The sequence below is a fragment of the Pogona vitticeps genome, chromosome 3 (assembly GCF_051106095.1).
Source record: "Pogona vitticeps strain Pit_001003342236 chromosome 3, PviZW2.1, whole genome shotgun sequence".
NCBI classification, from domain to species: Eukaryota; Metazoa; Chordata; class Lepidosauria; order Squamata; family Agamidae; genus Pogona; species Pogona vitticeps.
In genome coordinates this window covers 74,298,769-74,304,431 of record NC_135785.1, presented here as the reverse complement: position 1 = coordinate 74,304,431, position 5,663 = coordinate 74,298,769, and positions in this window count along the sequence as shown.

Here is a 5,663-nt window from a genome sequence, read left to right as displayed (position 1 = left end):
GGTCATGAAGACTCGGACACGACTGAACGACTAAACGACAAAATTATTTACACCAGCACTGTATACTGATTGTTTTCAGCTTCAAATATTGTGTTTCAGTGTTGTAAGCCCCCTTCGGTTCTTTTCAAGGAGAAAGGCAAGGTAAAAAATATTTTAAGTAAATAAAAATAGATAAATAATTCCCCCCCCCCCAGAATGGTTCCTCATCATCAACAACATGGTACACAGTCCTCTCTATGCTGAGAATAGCTGTACATATTGAACTTGTGCCAATTGAGAAAACCTGAATTTCACCTCAAGATTTTGGAAAAATTTGCCACAAATGTGCAAAGAAGCTGAGGTGCGTGGGGGGGGGGAGATGTAACATTTTCCCATTCCTACCTACAACTTTCGCAGACATCAGAACGTACAAAATGCACAAGAACCTAGGTGCTACGGAGACATTCAATAATGTGACTGCTTCTGTTTATCTGCTTTGCAGTGAAATAGGGAGGGTTCAACGTATTTCTAAATTTGCAAAGCAAATGGGGATGAATAGATAAAGGAAAAATGAACTGAAAATTCTTCCTTAGTCTAAGAAAAGACTCCTGGGAAATCTAGCCAACAGACCTACTTGAAATCTGTACCAATCCTTTCAGCCTCTCACTTAACACAGCAGGCATTCTTGTAGCCAGCATCGTGCTTGACAGACCCCCTACACAAGTCAGCACAAAGTCTTTGCTCTCAGACCTGTGTCTTCCATAAAGACAGGAAGTTGTGGAAAACAGGAAAGGTGCAGAAAACCTTTGAGGAGTTTTAAGTAGCCACTTAACACCAAGGAGAGTTGCATGGTGAGGAGAGGAATGACATTCTATCTCTTTCACTCTCTAGCGAGGGAGAGAAATCAAATCTTATCGCACAAGATTCCAGCTGGAGACAGAAAGCCAAAAAAGCCGAGAGTGACAAAGAAGAAGGTGAAAGCAGGTACTATGAAACCTACACATTTCCAGTTGACACTTATGAGATACCACCCTTTGTTAAATTGATGAGTGACAGCCAGGAGCTTTACTACGACTGGAAATGTCAGCACCAGATCATTATTTGATGACTATCGCTGCCATTGTAAAGGTCCTTGTGTAGAATAAAGCTAATATTGCTATCATACAATTTGGTGCCCAGCCTGACATGTCTTTTGTCTGAATGGAAGCAACTGAGCCTCCTCCAATCAAAAAAGGCTTAAACAAGAATATCACCTTCCAAGGGATGGAGAGTATTTCATTTCTCCTTTACAGTTGTCTAAGGTGATCGGATGTTGTCTTGTTGTTTGTAGGTGTCAACTCATTATGCTTTTTTTCATATGCTAGCAGGCTTGATTTTATAGTTTTATAAGGACCCCCTTTTGGTTCTCTTACCAATTGTTACTTAGTTTGTCCTGATTGCCAAGAAATATTTATCTTTTAATGATGAGATAAAACCCTACAGATGGTGCCTCCCAGAAGTTTTCCACATGCAAAGAATGTGGAAAAGGTGAACAGCTTTGGGCCCCACTTTTTGGGAGAAAGGCAGGTTATAAATTGAAGGATGAATGAATGAATGAATGGATGGATGGATGGATGGATGGATGGATGGATGGATGGATGGATGGATGGATGGATGGATGGATGGATGGATGAATGAATGAATGAATGAATGAATGAATGAAGTGTACTCCACACAGATTCATTGGGACTTTTGCTAGCTGTTTTCTGACAGAATCCCATTTTCAGTGGAACAAAAGAGTAATCAAAAGGACTGCTCAGAAGATCATCAGATTTCAGTACAGTGGGGTCTTGACTTGAGAACTTAATCCGTATTGGAAGGCGGCTCTCAAGTCAAAAAGTTCTCAGGTCAAATCTGCATTTCCCATAGGAATGCATTGAAAACCATTTGATCCGTATCTGCTCTTTTCCGTCCATAGAAACTAATGGGAAGCTGCTATTCCGCCTTCAACCACTAGAGGGGGATATTTTGTTTCTTTTTTTTTCTTAGGTCAAGAAAGGTTCAGGGAAGGCAGGGAAAATACAGTCCAGGCAGGACAGTACCAGGCAGTCTGAAGACTGTCTCCCAATCCACTCTCTAAACGCTGGGAGGAGTGAGGAAGCAGACAGGCACCCTTTTCACTGGCCAACAGTTAACTGAAAGTTCACATTTTGCACTTTCCCTGCCTCCCACGTGGTTTTTTTTCAGTTCTTAACTCAAATCTAAGTACTTAAGTCAAGTCAATATTTTCCTATGAGAGTGGTTCTTAAGTCAAAATGTTCTTAACTCAAGCCGTTCTTAAGTCAAGACCCCACTGTATGTGATATTCAAGGTGATAAAACAAATAGGATACCACAGCTGTGTGTCATTATAAGGATGCTTTTGGATGGTGCTAGATGAAGAGCAAAAGCCACATTTCAGTGTATGTATAACTAATAATTTGGCTGTTTCTTAATAGCTTCTAATGCCTTATAGTTACTGTGTATGACATACACGCTACATCCTCGAGTAGGCACTGGAAAAGAAAAACTGTCTGTTGGAATGTAGCCAACAATGGGCTTGAGCCAAGATCCTATTCATTCACATAATCATCTAAGGTAGCCATTCTCAACCTTCTTTCCCCTTTGTGGCTGTAAAGACAATATGAAAGAAATATGGGCTAAATCAGGACTACATAAGTCACATAAACAAACTTATAAGGTGGTGTATGATGAATTTATTCCAGTCTGTGGCCCCCTTCAAATGTGCAAGGGACCCCCACGGGGCCATATGCAGAGCTATTGAGAATGGCAGAGCTAAGGGCAACTGAGCTGCAAAATCAGCTGTGGAATGGGGCCTGCCAGAAAGGGAAGGCCTCTGTATCGTTGCCCCTTAGTATTTGTCAACAGGAGTTTGACTTTTGCCATCTGACTGCCACTGTCTGTCATGGGACTGGCCATATTTTCTCTCCTAAACTTCCATATTAGCAAATGAGCATGTTACAAAATGCCACAAGTCTCTGATACTTTCTGCTTTTAAGGACATCAGTCTTGGCATATGTTGTCCTGATAAAACGTTCTACCAATTGGGAAAGTGCAAAGTCATGAAACTTTTCTTTAAATGAAGGCTCCATGCTTGCAGCATTTTTAGTCTATTCTGACAGAATTATTTGAGGATCAGGGTTCTGTCTTATTTAAGTACAATTTTATAATAGAGGTTAATCTCAGCCAAAGAAATAAATATTAAAATTTATCTGAACACAGTAATATGTATATGGAGAGAGTGACATTTTATAATTCCTTTGTTGTTGTTTAGTCATTTAATCGTGTCTGACTCTTCGTGACCCCATGGACCAGAGCACGCCAGGCCCTCCTGTCTTCCACTACCTCCCAGAGTTGGGTCAAATTCATGTTGGTAGCTTCAGCGACACTGTCCAACCACCTCATCCTCTGTCATCCCCTTCTCCTCTTCCCATCACACTTTCCTAACATCAGGGTCTTTTCCAGGGAGTCTTCTCTTCTCATGAGATGGCCAAAGTATTGCAGCCTCAGCTTCAGGATCTGTCCTGCCAGTGAGCACTTGGGGCTGATTTCCTTCAGAATGGATAGGTTTGTTCTCCTTGCAGTCCAGGGAACTCTCAAGAGCCTCCCCCAGCACCACAATTCAAAAGCATCAATTCTTTGGCAATCAGCTTTCTTTTTGGTCCAGCTCTCACTTCCATACGTCACTACAGGAAAAACCATAGCTTTGGCTATGTGGACCTTTGTCGGCAAGGTGATGTCTCTGCTTTTTAAGATGCTCTCGAGGTTTGTCATCACTTTCCTCCCAAAAAGCAGGCATCTTTTAATTTTGTGGCTGCTGTCACCATCTGCAGTGATCATGCAGCCCAAGAAATTAAAATCTCTCACTGTCTCCATATCTTCCCCTTCTATTTGCCAGGAGGTGATGGGACCAGTGGCCATGATCTTAGTTTTTTGATGTTGAGCTTTAGATAGTTTTTTGCACTCTCCTCTTTCACCTTTATTAAGAGGTTCTTTAAATCCTCCTCACTTTCTGCCATCAGAGTGGCATCATCTGCATATCTGAGGTTGTTGATATTTCTTCCGGCAATCTTCATTCTGGCTCCGGATTCATCCAGTCCTGCCTTTCGCATGATGTACTGTGTTCTGTATATAAGTTAAATAAGCAGGGAGACAATATACAGCCTTCTCGTACTCCTTTCCCAATTTTGAACCAATCAGTTGTTCCATATCCAGTTCTAACAGTTGCTTCCTGTCCCACATATAAGTTTCTCAGGAGATAGATAAGGTGGTCAGGCACTCCCATTTCTTTAAATGAAGGAAAAAGCAAAGCAAAGCAAAACAAAGGTAAGATTGGCTAGGAGAGGTCCACTTTTGATAAATTGATCCCAAGAGTGGTCACTCTTTCAAAGACATTTTTGAGGAGAACAAGTGATAAAGGCAATCCTAGTGTCGAGGTGGAGGAAAGTGAGTGCCAATTTGTTATTGTGTATCTGCCTATCTAAACTGTCATTCTTGGGTAGCTTTTAAAGCTGGGGTTAGTGCCTGCAGGTGAGAAGAGCATGTGTTCTTAAACAGAGATCAAGGGAAACAGAAGGCAGGCCCTGTAACAATGGAGTGCAGAGGGAGATATGGTTGGGGATGCAGTAAGGTCATTCCAAACAGCAAAGAATACTGATTCTCCTGTCACTTCACCATGTAATTCTGTTGAAGCCCAGGTTGAGCCCTAGCATGCAAAAATGTCCAAGTGCTTCTCTGCATACTTTTCATCTGAGCAGAGTCAAACACATGCCTTAGTTTTCTAGGGAGCTTCGTTTAATGAAGCAACAGCAGCTAGAGAGATGTTGCCAGAAATCGTGGAGCATATTCAGCCAAACATGGACTAGAGCCCATCGGAAGACCTGCTCCATGGCTATAAAGAAATGGTGTCACCTTTACATCTACATACAATATTCTACTAAGGTCTTCTATGTAATCAAAGGCCTAATAGATTCTGCCCAACAAGAACAATGTGTGACTAATTTGCAGAATACTTTGTGAATACAATCATTTATATTCCTTTTGGAATGGATGACATAGTTTAGATAGATATTACTTTGACTTTTGCTTGTCCAGAGATAAAGGTCAAAGATATCTTGATTCCAACAGAAGCCAGGAGTACATCTGCTCAATTAAGAGCACTGTTATAAATAGCACCCATTCTTGTAGATTTCTTGATCTGCCCATGGTCACACATGCCATAGTTCCATCCTTTTTGGACTATTGTAACATACTCTGCATGAGGCTGACTTTTAAAAGTTCTCAGAAACTTGGGAACATAAATGTTGTAGCCAGTTGTTGAGCAGGGATGATAATAGGGAAGACGTGAGTCTTTTTCACCACAGTTTCAGTGGCTGCTAGTCTATTTCCAGGTGTAATTCAAAATACTAGCTATGACCTAGAAGATGCTCTGAGACATGGGAGTAGGCAAGTTGGGATTGGATTTGATGTTTCCCAAGAGTGCAGAGAACTCCTCTGATTTTTAAGCAGTCCTGTTTGAACCCAGTCCTCTCAGTGCTCACTATCTGAGTTCCTATTTAGAGGCAGTGGTTATGGCACTGTTCAAATCATAATGCATTCTGCCAGGAAGGTAAATTACCAAAACCCCAGTCCTACTAGCATATCTTT